The sequence below is a fragment of the Gavia stellata genome, chromosome 8 (genome assembly GCF_030936135.1).
Source record: "Gavia stellata isolate bGavSte3 chromosome 8, bGavSte3.hap2, whole genome shotgun sequence".
NCBI classification, from domain to species: domain Eukaryota; kingdom Metazoa; phylum Chordata; class Aves; order Gaviiformes; family Gaviidae; genus Gavia; species Gavia stellata.
The window spans coordinates 34,756,512-34,769,830 of record NC_082601.1 but is presented as its reverse complement, the minus strand read 5'-3'; the positions used below and the strand labels follow the sequence as shown (position 1 = coordinate 34,769,830).

General features: G+C 42.4%; 1 protein-coding gene across 1 annotated transcript in view; it reads right to left on the bottom strand.

Moving 5' to 3' along the window:
- Window positions 1–13,319, bottom strand: part of TMEFF2 (transmembrane protein with EGF like and two follistatin like domains 2) — a 132,552-nt gene that overhangs the window by 71,157 nt on the left and 48,076 nt on the right. The gene's annotated exons all lie outside the window — the stretch shown is intronic.

Here is a 13,319-nt window from a genome sequence, read left to right as displayed (position 1 = left end):
TGGCATTGGAACAGCCGTATTTCACCTCCAGAGGGTTGTCTTCCACAATGAAGGATTTTCTCTCTTTCATGAGCTTTTGCGCTTCATTTAAGCCCTAAATAAAGCACAAATAGCCCACAGGAGTAAACTTTACTCTCTACCTGTCAGAACAATTTCCTACCTGAATTAACTTGCGAATACACTTCCAAAAATCCAGACACATCTTCTCTGTAGCCTGATTATTTGCCTGCTTTATTTTCCAAACTTTTTTTCATGCTGCTTTTCCATTTTGGGTGCAAGTGGAATCATGTTAATGGACTGTTAGTGGAGAGCAAACACAGGCTCAGGCTTTGTGTGGTGCATGTGATCTGGTTTACACAGCTCCTCCAGGCATGACTCTTCACTTAATAGCACTCACACGGCCTCTCTGCCTGCCTAATTTCTTCGCACCTGCATGCTTTGCAGACATACTTGCAATGAGCTCTTGCCATGGGACTTGTGAATCCTCTCATTTTGCATCAGGAAAGGCTACGCAAGCCCCCCCCAGCCTTGCCTGGCTGAGCGGGAGGAGGAACTTTCGGGACACCCCATCACAAACCTCAGAAAGACAAACTTTGAAGAGCAAAAATGAAAGAAAAAAAAGAAGAAAAAAGAAGAAAAACTGTTGGTTAAATATCACTACTCGAGATGCGGATGGTAAAAAACGACAAGGGGATAACACTGAGCAGACACGGTTCATTCAGGCTTTGTTCTGAGAGGCAGGAACCCTGTCAGCCCCTTTCTGAGGGGTGGGCCCGTCCCTGCCCGCGCCCTCGGCAGCCCCGCCGAGCTGCGGCCCTCCAGGCAGAGGCGATTAACCAAACCCACCCCAATCTCCGACCCACCATCTGATAAAGCTTCCTTTAGCTTAACAAAACTCGGCGTCAGCGTCACACCTCTCATTCCGGGATTTCAAATAAAACCCTCTCGGTGCTGGCTGCTCCTGCCTCCGCTTCATGGCGGGAGGGGCAGCACGCTGCCCGCAGTGCCACGGGAAGGCAGCAGCAAGCCCCACCGCCACCTGCCATCAGCTCAGGCCGCGCTCCAGCTCCAGGCAGCATCACCTTTCTGATCACGTTGGCCAAACAAAACAGAAACAATTACCAGTTTTGATTTATGCTTTCAAGTTTCTTTTTAGTCTGAAGACCCGTGGGGGACCAGTTCAAGGAGGACAGCACAGGTTTTTGCATCGCTGCCTGAGATCTGGACAGGCCACAAAATCCCGGCCACCCAAACCAGAGCAGGCGGCCTCTTTCTAAGATAACCATGGATGTATGAAGTTTCCAGATGGCCTTGCTTTTCGGTAGAGCAGAACTCTTCCTCCGCCCTCCAACGTTTTGGTGAGAGCATCAACAGCATGCCACGGATGGCTGCAGAAGTCGGGAGAGGGCTGGTGGGCAGCAGGAGGCCATCTGAGAGGATCCCAGCTGCACCACACAACCAGCATCTACCAAATGCTCTGCCTAGCTCCATGTTACCGTTTTATTAATGAAAACAGAAATCATCTCTTCCAGCCTTACTCTCACAGGTAGTTTAATCAAAGAGCTAACGAAGCAAGCAGGGAAAACACAGCCACACGTTGCGCTAGTTCCAAGAAGATGCTTTAGAGGAACAGAAACCTCCGGTGCCCCGACAGTTGGTGGTTGGGCCGACTGCAAAATGGATGACCCGACTCTGCCAACATGATGGGCCACTTCCTCCACTTAGGAGCTAAGCCCGCAAGGAGCTCCAAGTCCCCACCAGCATATCCAAAACCCTGTAGCAGACAACAAAACATGGTTCTCTCTTCTCTCAAAGAACCTTGTATTTATCACTCTTAAATCAGCCACAGCCCATTTTCATCACATCCCACCTACTTGCCTGGATCTGGGTTCCCTTTCTTCACCGTTTCCCATCTCAGGGTCCATGCTGACAGAGCACACCGCCTGCCCCTTAAGGTTTGGGTCTGCATATAGGGGATGGTTCTTCTCAAAGACCTCCTCCCAACTTGCAAATTCCCACGGTGCTATTTCTTTCTTAGTTCCTATTTCTAAAATGGGATTATTCTATGGGGAGTGTCTTCCTAACATATGAGCAGCTTCATGGTCTTACACTGTGCCTATCTGCTTCGTTAATGCTGCTGTTTTCCTAACGATATTTCTGTGCTAAAATGAAATTCACACACTTTGCATCCCCTGAACAGTAAAAGACTTTTCAGGGGATAAAATATAATTGCTCAGTGCATCAAGCATGATTGATCCCTCTGCATTTCCTGGTATTTACCCTCAAGAACAGTCTGCATTAGACACTCTCTGCTACCAGAAGTAGTGTCTAGGGTCTTGTGGTCAGGTTTACTAAAATAGCCCCTGCAGTATGTGACCTATAAGACATACATGCATATGCTACTTAAGTGGATTCCATTTTGCTCTTAGATTTGCATCTGATCAAAGGAAAAATGTCCATAAAGGTATTCTACCACACTACCATTATTTAGAACAATTTTCTGTCGGCTTCTACGTTGTTTTTTTCTTACTCATCTCATTCTTGCCCTTTACAAAATATATTTACAAACAAAAGTCCATATTTAGACTTGATTCTGGATATTAACCTTTACAGAACATCTATTTTCCCTCTGGAAGCGTAAGGTTTTTTAATGGTTAATTTTTATTTACGACATAAATAGATTAACAGAAGTTACACAGTATCAGAAAGCTTCATCTCAGCTTTGGGTCATGCGTGCCTGTGGGATAGATACCTATCTTTTCCACATTTTGTACACCACCATCTATACCTACTGATTATCACTGCCTCTCTGACAGATCTGGAATAGGTTATTCTTGCTCTGAACTGATCCCTATTCAAATACATGATCTGATGCTGCAATACATTACTACTTACCCAGTAGTACTATTACTCTAACTTTTGCTTTGAATCACATTATTTCTGATCTTTCTAAAACAGTGGCAAACCTAAGCACCTGAGTAAACACCCTCCCGAATCATTTCTGCTCTTTCACCATTGCCAAGGTAAAACAGTGCACCTGCTTTACACTCGCTTCTCTAATATTTGGTTCAGAAACCTTTCAAAGCCAACAAGGACATTAAGCAGTTGAAAAATGTTATAATCAGCTGCAAAAATCCTTGCCAGGCCATAAACACCATGTCTTTGTGAGCTACTCTTCCCACTTGCTACCAGTATCCAAACGGATGGATTTAAATAGTCCAACCAGCTGAGCTCTAAATTACATCAAAGGTGTCATTAACAAATGGAAAAAACAATACAGATCCTTCTAGGAGACATTCAATTTCCTGTAGCCTATCCACATTCTTTCTTGCACTACTTTGGCTTGATGTCCCAGAGGCTTGACCAGAGTTCAGTGATTTATTCCCAGAGAGTATTTGGTCACATTGTTCCGTTTTTCATTTGTCTTTTGCAACTGGCCTCATGCCAGCAGACATTCCCCAGGACCTACATATGTTTCAGCGTACCATTCACTGGTGCGCGCTGTGCGAAAGGCCAAACCTTCTTGATACTCCCCTTTCCGTGCCGCGCTGGCTGAGCAGCTGGCAGCCTCCCCGTCTGCCCACTCTCTCCAGCAAGCCCATAAACCAGTCCCACAATCCTGAATAGGCCTCATGACACCACGGCTCCTTCCTTAATTACTTCCACAAATTTTAAACATCACTATTGCCTCTTACTTTCGAGTTAGATGGGAAGGGGCGAACCACAACCTCCACTGACTACTCAGAACACAGTATTTGTTGCAGATCTATTTTTTCATATCTTTTAAGTACACTTGTAATTCATAGCAATTTTGTACCCTGCTTGCACAGAACAGGCTAAGGGGTGCAGATAATGCTTTCATGCTATTGCTAATATATTTTTCTTCTCTCTACATATTCTAGCACCCATCCCCACACCTTAATTGGGATTTTAGGTGCTGAAATTATTGTTCCTAGGACTAGGCAGCCATTTGTAAGCTTTAAAAGGAACCCCTCCATTACCAGATCACAGAATCACTAAGGTTGGAAAAGACCTGTAAGATCATCAAGTCCAACCATCAACTAACACCGCCATGCCCATTAAACCATGTCCCACAATGCCTCGTCCACACGTTCCTTGAACACCTCCAGTGATGGTGGCTCCAGCACTTCCCTGGGCAGTTTATTCCAGTGTCTCACCACTCTCTCAGTAAAGATTTTTTTCCTAATATCTAATATACCTCCCCTGGCGCAACGTGAGGCCATTTCCTCTTGTCCTGTCAGTCATCACTTGGGAGAAGAGGCCAACACCCACCTCTCTGCAACCTCCTTTCAGGTAATTGTAGAGAGCAATGAGGATGAAGAATCTACTAGAAAAACTCAAAAGAGAAATGAAGAAGTCACCTTGTTGATACATGGTAGCAGATCCCACCATTATCACACAAGGGCTAAGTGCCATGGACCCACACCAAAGAGTTCATCCACTGAAGGGGTGACACTGGAGGTGTCCCTTGCGCCCAAGGACATTTATTCTGGCAGGATGACTACGGTAACTTAAATGTAGCTACGACATTCACTTTTACCTGTAATCTGCTCTCAAAGCTCTTGAGTGCCAGAGAAGAACTCAGCAATAGCATCATGGAAACACCTACTCCCATGCACTTGTTAACCACCAGCGGCAGCCAGAGGAGCCCTGAGCTAGAGGAAAGGGGTGGCTTTGCACAGGAGAACAGGGGTTGCTGGATGCTGAAGGCAATGGAAAGGGAAAGAGGATGGTTTTGATGGCCTTTCACAGTGTTTCATTGGCTCTTAATTGTCTTTTTGGTTCCTAGCTTTCTGTTGCAACATATCTTGTAGCTATATGGTCCCGCTGAGCATCTTAAGTATTTGTATCTATCTACATAGAACATCTCCTAGAGAGAAGACTATCATTGTCCACATTTGACATGAAGAGACCTAAGCAGGGAGGCTATGCCGAGGCTGCCCGCTGCGTGGGCACTGCAGTGTTGTGTGCTCCCACTGCCCAGCCATGGCCTGACGGACTTAGCTTCTTTCTGGGGGTAGAAACATAGATTTTCTCACTTTGCACATACTGACGGTAGGAGCTCAGATTATGCACGATATGCCATCCTTATATAGGGATAGGACATGGCCACTCTCAGGACAGTCTTTGGGAGTAAGACTCTGAACTCAACTTTGCAGAAGTCCAGGCTAATGCTCTCACCACTGGCCAGCGTTCGTCTTGAAGATTAGCATTCCAGTGTGGAGCAGAAGGCTTTGTAGAAGATAGGGCTTGCAGTGATGAAACAGGGTAGACATTTCACAGACAGGTAAGAAGAAATTACTATGGCAACACCATGCGACTTCATTAGAGGTGGAAGAGCTCTCTTTTCAGGAGAGTAGCATGTTCTGTAAGGCCTAGTGCAAAATTATCTTCACAGCTACAGCTGGAGAATTCCTGAGAAAAACAGGTGGGTGTGTAGATAACTAGAAAATTGGCCTATACTTTCAGAGCACACAGAAAGCACAGTATAAAAGGACAAAGAATACCAGAGCCTCCATCATCAGATTTTGGAGGAACAATGCTATCTACACCAAGATTTGTGCCTCGCCCACCTAAATAAGACCATATATCTTCACCTGTTAAAACTACCAACTTACTAAGTTCAACTATAAAGTTCATATTTCTATGAATTTTGCATTTCTAAGGCAATTCAGGATACTGCCAGCAATTTAATAAATTTATAGCAAAGACATCCAGACCTACTGTAGCAACACTGTCTGGGTAGCAGTTTTGCATGCTCTGAATACAAGTGGCTATTAAGAGGGCCAAGAGCAAGAGTTAATTGTGGTATTTAAAAAAAACACCTCTGCCTAGGATTCATTTCGTAGACTTCAGCATTTCATGAAGCTAGGTGCGTAGTTGAGTAAATAAGCCTTGTGGGCTCAATTTGAACCATTTGTAGAAATGAAGAAGGGTGGGTACTGTATTTCCTTGGGTAGGGAAGGAAAGTCATCGCATTAAGGAAGGGGGTTTGTCTCTGTGTGAATAAAACCTGGCTGCCACTGCATATATTGGAACATGATCTGAAATCAGATTTGCAGTCGTTCTGTCAGGAGACTGAAGAGGTCGGCTGTTTGTTTTATAAACTGCCGATGTCTTCCTCTCTCCCTGACTACTCCAGTCTCACCAGAAAGCATGATGGATGGGAGAAGATCTCCCTGCTCCTGAAAACTGCTGCAACGGAGGCTGCGGGCAGACTGTCACTTTGCCTGTCACTCCTGCCAGGGCAAGGCACTCCAAAATACCCTCTGTGCCAAGGGTCCCTGATTAGTCCCACATTCACCACAAAACCATCGTTATCCTTGCTCCTTGCACTATGGTTGTTACACCCAATGGTCCTCTAAAGATATTTATAAGCTGTGTCTCAGGTGATATAATACTGCCTGTTAAGTGGCAATGCTCCGCAAGACAGGAGACAGCACTGCCTGGAAAATACCTGCATCCCTTCCGCAGGCAGCGGATCTGCTGGGCTCCACATAAGCCCTACAGAAAGATATGCCACTTGGACACATCAAATACTGAGCAGGTTATGCGCCTATAAAGAGGGGCCACAGGCTCATGGTAGAAAAAGGTAAGAAAACTTCCCCAGTCTGCGCACATGAAAGTCTGAAAACATTCAGACTTTTTGGATGAAAGGCATTTTTAAGCATCTTCCCTCTGAAGAGACTGGCAGAATAAAGACACTGTCGGAGCACTTGAGCTTTCTACTCTCAAACTCCCTGAAGTCCATAGGGAGCACCGCACTGCCTTTGGTCAGCTTTGGATCAAGCCACAGATGCCAGCAAAAGCCATCCCAAGTGTAGCATTGCTTGTGCTGGTGCAGCCTGCCCGCGTCTCAGAAGAAAAAATCAAGAAGTACAGAGAATTATCTGAAGGGAAAATAATCCTGAATTTACACTTGGGCAAAGCACAAAGCCTTGTCTTTATTACCCCTCTCCCTAGGCAGATCTTTCCTCTTTCACGTTCACCCTTGAATTCTTTGTCTTCTGGGGATGCGGGCAGGTTTTGACTCTCGCGGTAGATATTACTCGAAGAAAAATAACCAGGTGATTTTCTCCTTCAGGTGCCTGAAACTTTCCTTAATGCTTCATTACAAGCACATACAGCCAACTCGCAGTGCACACAGTGCAACTTGAAAAGAACTGAGGGTCAAAGTATCTCACAGCAGAATATTACTGTGGATTTAGCACTAATTCCAGCTTTATTCCTTTCCTAATTCCTGTATCACATAGCCTTATCTACACAGATAAAGCCCCTTGAAGTGCACTTGCTTTGATGCATGGATGGAAGACTTCTGTCAAAAAAATGTATGATTTGCTTAGAAAACAATCACTGCTATATTTAGACCACAGCCCACTCCAAACTCCCCTGACAGGTTTCAGTGCAAACAAGCAAAGGCTTCCCTTGGCTGACTACAAAAGTTACATTTCAGACAAGCCAGTAGTCTACCAGGGTGATGAATTTCAACCTCTTGCAGTATTTCGAGCATGACCACGGTCTCTTAAAGCTAACACCACCATTACCAGCACAGCATTTCCACACTGCGCAGCTAATTCCCCGACTGCCTCAGAGTATCAGTGTCCCTGAAGGGCGTACTATTGATCCATAGGTAGATTATGTTAGTTGCTTGGCTTTTGGAGAGACACACTCCCTCTCCGGCATCCTTGCAGAAAATGGCTGTGTTTAATGCACGCTCTGCCTCGGTTTTCAGGAGCTCTTCAAGCCAAATCATAATGGTGCAAGGTATAGATCTTTTGATGTCAAATCCTGTATGATTTTACAGCTGGCAACAAAGAAAATTTACATTTATAGTAGACAGCAACTTTCAGCCAGGAGGATTTCAAAGCACTTTATGAACTATCATTCAATACAAATAATGCTGAATGAAGACATTTCTGGGTTGAAATACAGAAAATATTGAACAGAACTACTCAGCAGCTCAGGGTAAAAGGTGAAGAATACCCCATCCAATTGAAAGCGTGCAATGCAATTTTCAGTTAGGCAGGATGCAATTACAAAAGCTGGAGTCTGGCCAAGCCACCAAGGTTAACTACTCTACTTTTTCAAAAAGTATCATGGGATTTTTCTAATGACCACAAGTTAATGATGTTGTGTCTGAAAGTCAGCACCTCTCCCCTTACAGTGGCCTTTACAATCATTTAATAGCAATGGCCTTATACTAGATCCAATGAGAAAATCCCAAATTACAATTCCCACCATCTCAGAAATTTGCTTCTCTTAGAAAAATGGGTTTGGAAGGGATCAAGTGAGTCACTAGGTCCAGTTCACTAGAAACACAAGGAAGATCACATGTATAATTACATCACTGCTATTGAGTCTAGAAAGTTCGATGCACCTTCTTGGAGACTGACTTCAAAGTTATGAACACCATAAACTTAGTACCTTTCACAAAAGGAGCTTACACAGACCTGTGATAAATTCAGTTTAATAGCATCCTTCGTTACTTTGAAGTATAATATGTATCATGAACTTTGTGGTAACTTGCAATACATATATTCTTGGACTATTGCATAGTCCAATGGATCTAAGACTAAATACACAATTACCAGATCGGACTGCTATGGACTATAGTAAGAAGAGTTCCACGGATTACTTAAGTAATAAAGAGACTCTGGAAACCTATTCTTTATTAATCCTTCAAATCAGAGATACAGCTAATAATCATGATTAGTAAGAACATATCCCTGTGTGACCCAATGAAAAAATCTCTTGTAAGTCAAACAGGACTGTTAGAAAATCGTGCATGGTGAGCCAACTTTAATAGGGTCATTAACACAACAGATACTGTATGTTCTTTGCACCAATTTTCCTAACTTCAGATATTAATATTGGGGTACAAATCTTCAGCTGAAAAAATGACAAATAAATCATGTACAATTTTTTATTTTGCCATGCACGTCTTTGGATTTATCTTGGCCAATCAATTTCTTTTAAATGGACTTCCAGACCATTCATTCAGACAGGTGGTGACCTGTGTTTCCAATTGTTTGCTAGGCAAATCATTACAAACAAAATGCAGAATTTAATTTTGATAACAAATGTACTCTAAAAAAGAGAAACGGAAAAACTACAAATCCCATTTGGCTTGCTCATGTAAACCAAACCATCAGGTATTAACTTGCTGGCGAACATAACATACATAATATTCTTTGCTACCAGATATAAAACCTGCATGTGTCAGTATGCCTTAGAAACCAAGTGTATGATCTACCAAAATCAACAGAGGTTTTTATGGTGATCTCTGTGCGCTTTGACTCTCACGTTCCAGATTATAACAGCTTACTATACGCAGAACGGCATTTGCACAGTTCATTGTCTCATGTCCCTTTGTTGAGTGTTGATCTGATTAGGTAAATGAGATATTATGACTGACCTTTTAAAAAGTTTTGGTTTATGCTTTTCTTGTGCAGGATATTAGATAAAGAAATCAGAATAGCCCGTGGTAGCCTGGCCTCAAAAAATCCAGTATTCTAAAACAAACACATGCAAAATAAATCAGGCTTGGAGAAGTTGTTGCAATTTCTCAGGTGGAATAAATCAGAGCGCTTCTCTGCCAGCCATGAAGATCTCAACTGCCATCAATGAACCTAGCACCTAGCCTACTGGATTTATCTTGTGTTAATTCATTAAATTCTAAGCAAACCATACAATAGCTTCACTGTTACTTTTAACACAGCACATTATACGTCATTTGCCAACAGTTATTTTTCTTGGTGCCAACATTAAACTTGCAGCCCTAATGAGAATTTAGTGGAACTGAGATTCACATCGAGCTTGCCAGAAATTTCAGGTCTTGACACATTTTAAGGTCATTGGTAGATGTTTCTTTGAGTTCTCACTTGTTTAATTGTTTACAGGTGAAATGGTAAATCTGGTCTTTGCTCTTATGTTAGCTGGAAGTGAGCACACATTTGTGAGTACCTGTCAAGAATTTTTCATCTGGGAATTAATTTTCTGTAGATGAAAAAGCTATCATCTTCTGGTCTTAATATTCTGATCTTTACTTGATTAAAAGGATTCATTCAGATTTATTTCCCTGTGATATTGCATAATATCACAGTGCCCTGTCTGTTTCCTGAGATCTCTCCAGAGGTCACTTCTTGGCCCTCCTCCAAGTCCCCCACCTCAAGAGTACCACTGTGGGCACACGGCTGATTTTGCTCACGGTCTTGAAATATGTGAAGATGTTTAAGTATGCAGGCAGTGCAGCCAAGCTATATTCAAAGGTCTCTTCTGTCATCCAAACTGAGAATCTAAAACCTGATGTTAATATTAATCAAAAATGGTTCATGAATGTAAGTTCCCGCTGAAAACAGAGGGATGTGCATATTCTCTTAGTTTGGATCAAACCTTTGGCTGAAATATTTTTCATCTAGAGGGACCAAACAAACAAAAAGAGATCGAAGAAAACGTACTTGTTAGGACTGCCTTCTCTCTCAGCAAGGAGGGTTTTACAGCTGTGCATTTGCAGAAGGAAAAAAAAACCCCACAACGTTTATGTACCTTGGTATGAGTGCAATAACTCAGCAATAACCCAGCACATAAAAAAGGAACACACAAAAGGCTTCAGGTAAAACTCTGCTGTGCAGATTGCTTGTCTGCTTTGCTAGTTCACCCTCCAGCTCTCTGCAAAGGCAGTTTTAGGCCTGGGAGATGGAATGGATCACACTCAGGCTTCGCCCATTAAAAGCAGCACTGACAGCTGTCTTCAGACATTTGGCTCTCTATACTCAAACCCAAACCTGAATGCAGCAACCAAAGGCAGCATAGACACAGCTAATCTGCTTGATGAACAGATAGATGGGTGGATGACTGAAAAATGAAAGCATAAGAAACTAAATTTGACTGAAAATTTAACATGTTTCTTCAATAAAAAATGTCCTTTTTAACTAAAATGTGGCTTTCAATGCAAAAGTTTCTGCTTTAAATGAAAACTTTCAGATTATTTTTGTGCAAGAACTCAAACTTAATTTCTTATTTAGGTGACTCAACCGTACATTTTTACAATGGTGTCAGGTTTATTGCAAATAACCGATGTTTTCAGGGTTTCTTCCTAATGACAACACTCCCTGCCTCCCCCAGCCATTACAACATAGTTATTCTACTGCTGTACTAAGAGTAAGTGAACAGGCATGAGCAGCAATTCAGTTGGCATTTTTCTTATATTAGAAATATCTGGGATCCAATTCTGTGCTACGTATTTTCTTAGTGTGGTGATGCCAGTAGGACTTGTGCTTGTGTAACTCCACAAACAATGAAGATGAAAAAGTATTTATTCTCTTAGAAGATAATAATTACAGAACTGTAACCAGAGCAAGGCAGAAAAATAAAGTTCTTTATATTCAAAAACTAAAACTATCTGGGGGTGGCTGAGAATCCATGTTTGTCAAGAGTCTCAAACTTAAAACCAGATTTTATTGTGATCAAGCCACTGGAAGAATTTTTAAAAAATGAAAATAACAGAAGTCAAAGTGTAAGTGTAACATCTGGAAAATCTCATTCCTTTTTCCTCTTTTTTTCTAAGCAATAGCCTCTCATGTTTGTGGAAACCTTGCTTAGCTGAGCTTTCTAAGAATCACAGATCGTTCTGCTTCTGATTGCATCGGAAACATTCTTCTTTTTTTTTTTTAATTTTGGCATGAAAGCAGATGATCTAAACACTGACGTGGTTTTGGCAGCACGAGTTCTAAACCTCATAGCAAACAAGACATTTTTGTCACTGCACCTCCTTTCAGACACGTGGCTGGAATTAATGCAGCCCTTCCCCTCACATCGCTCAACAGTCATCTGAAGAGGGTGAAGTGTGTGCACCATATATTCTTGTGTATAAAGTGAGAGCAACATGCCAAAATGTCAACAGAGCATCCATATACACGAAGACCATGCAAAAAAGAGCTGTCAGTCTGTTAAACAGTTCTTCAGACACCAACTTTAGGAAAAGAATAATATTCCAGAGAATGGAATAAATCCCGGAGACCTCTCACTTCCCCGGGAGGAAAGAAACCACCTGCCCTAACCTACCACTGATCAGAAATTTTTGGAGCTCCTGCTGTCTTGCATCACACAGTGGGGATCTTCCTCCACCCGCCATTTCTTGCTTCTGGAAGAGGTCTACCTTATTTGGGATTTCATTACTTTCCACGCAGTCTTACAGCCCAGCTCTCTAGCGTTCCAAACACAAACAAGACTCTCTGCCAGTGAAAATGTTCTCAAAACAGTGTTTTGACCAGCCCTCCCCTTTTCCAGGGTGCAATATTGCTTCTGGATTACAAAAAGTGTCATGCTTCAGCAGCATGACACTTTTCCCCCACTCCCCCCATGCGTTTGAATCCCTGGCACCTTCCTGGTCATCTGGTGTCCATCCCATTCCCTTCTCATCTCTCTGGCTCTTACAAACGTTACAAACCCATATATCCGTTGCTTTGTTCCTGTCATAGGAGACCTATAAAGTCAATAAACCTTCGTGACACCTCTCCTGAACACCATTTTCTGACGTGAATCATGCTTGAAAAGAGAAACAAAATCAGCAGTGCGGTTAGAGGGAAGTTACTACATTACGGTGTGACCACAAACAATTTTTACAGCTTTGCTTGCATCCTGCAGCCTTTCTGTAATGACAGTCGCCACTTACTCATCTTTCGCTTTAAGAACTTGAACTCCCTGGGTCTTCTTTTTCAGCCAGAAGGAGTTTAACACAGTACAGATATTATCATAATAAATAATAAAATAGTCGTATAATATAGTCATCTGGATCAGTAGACAAGCACGGATCTTTTCTAGGTGCTCCCACAGAGCATTTCTTCTTTAACTCTGAACTGGGATTTATATAGCAATGCAAGCTCCGATCCACAGATGTATTAGACACCGCGGTTTTAATGGTAGTTTAACAGTCTGATGCATTATTTGATTTCCAAATGCAGTCAGCGCCAGCTCATCATTAGACATCAAGGCAATAATGTGGCCCCAGGGGAACGCTTCCCCCTAGGCCCTAGTAATCACTGTTGGCCCTTAAATTTCATGCCAAAGTGTTAGTTGATTCAACATTTTGCTCTTTTTTGTTACAGCTTAAAGAAAAGGACAGAGGGTAATTTCATACACAAATGTACAAGAGATTTGGTGTTCATCTGGTGTGAAGAAGGTAATTTAAAAGCTCCTTTATTTAGAAAATCTAAATATAAGAAACTTTGGCCTTCGTTTATTAGGATTCAGAATCAGGTCTGGAGACCAATAATAGTTCAGCTCACAGACCATAAAGA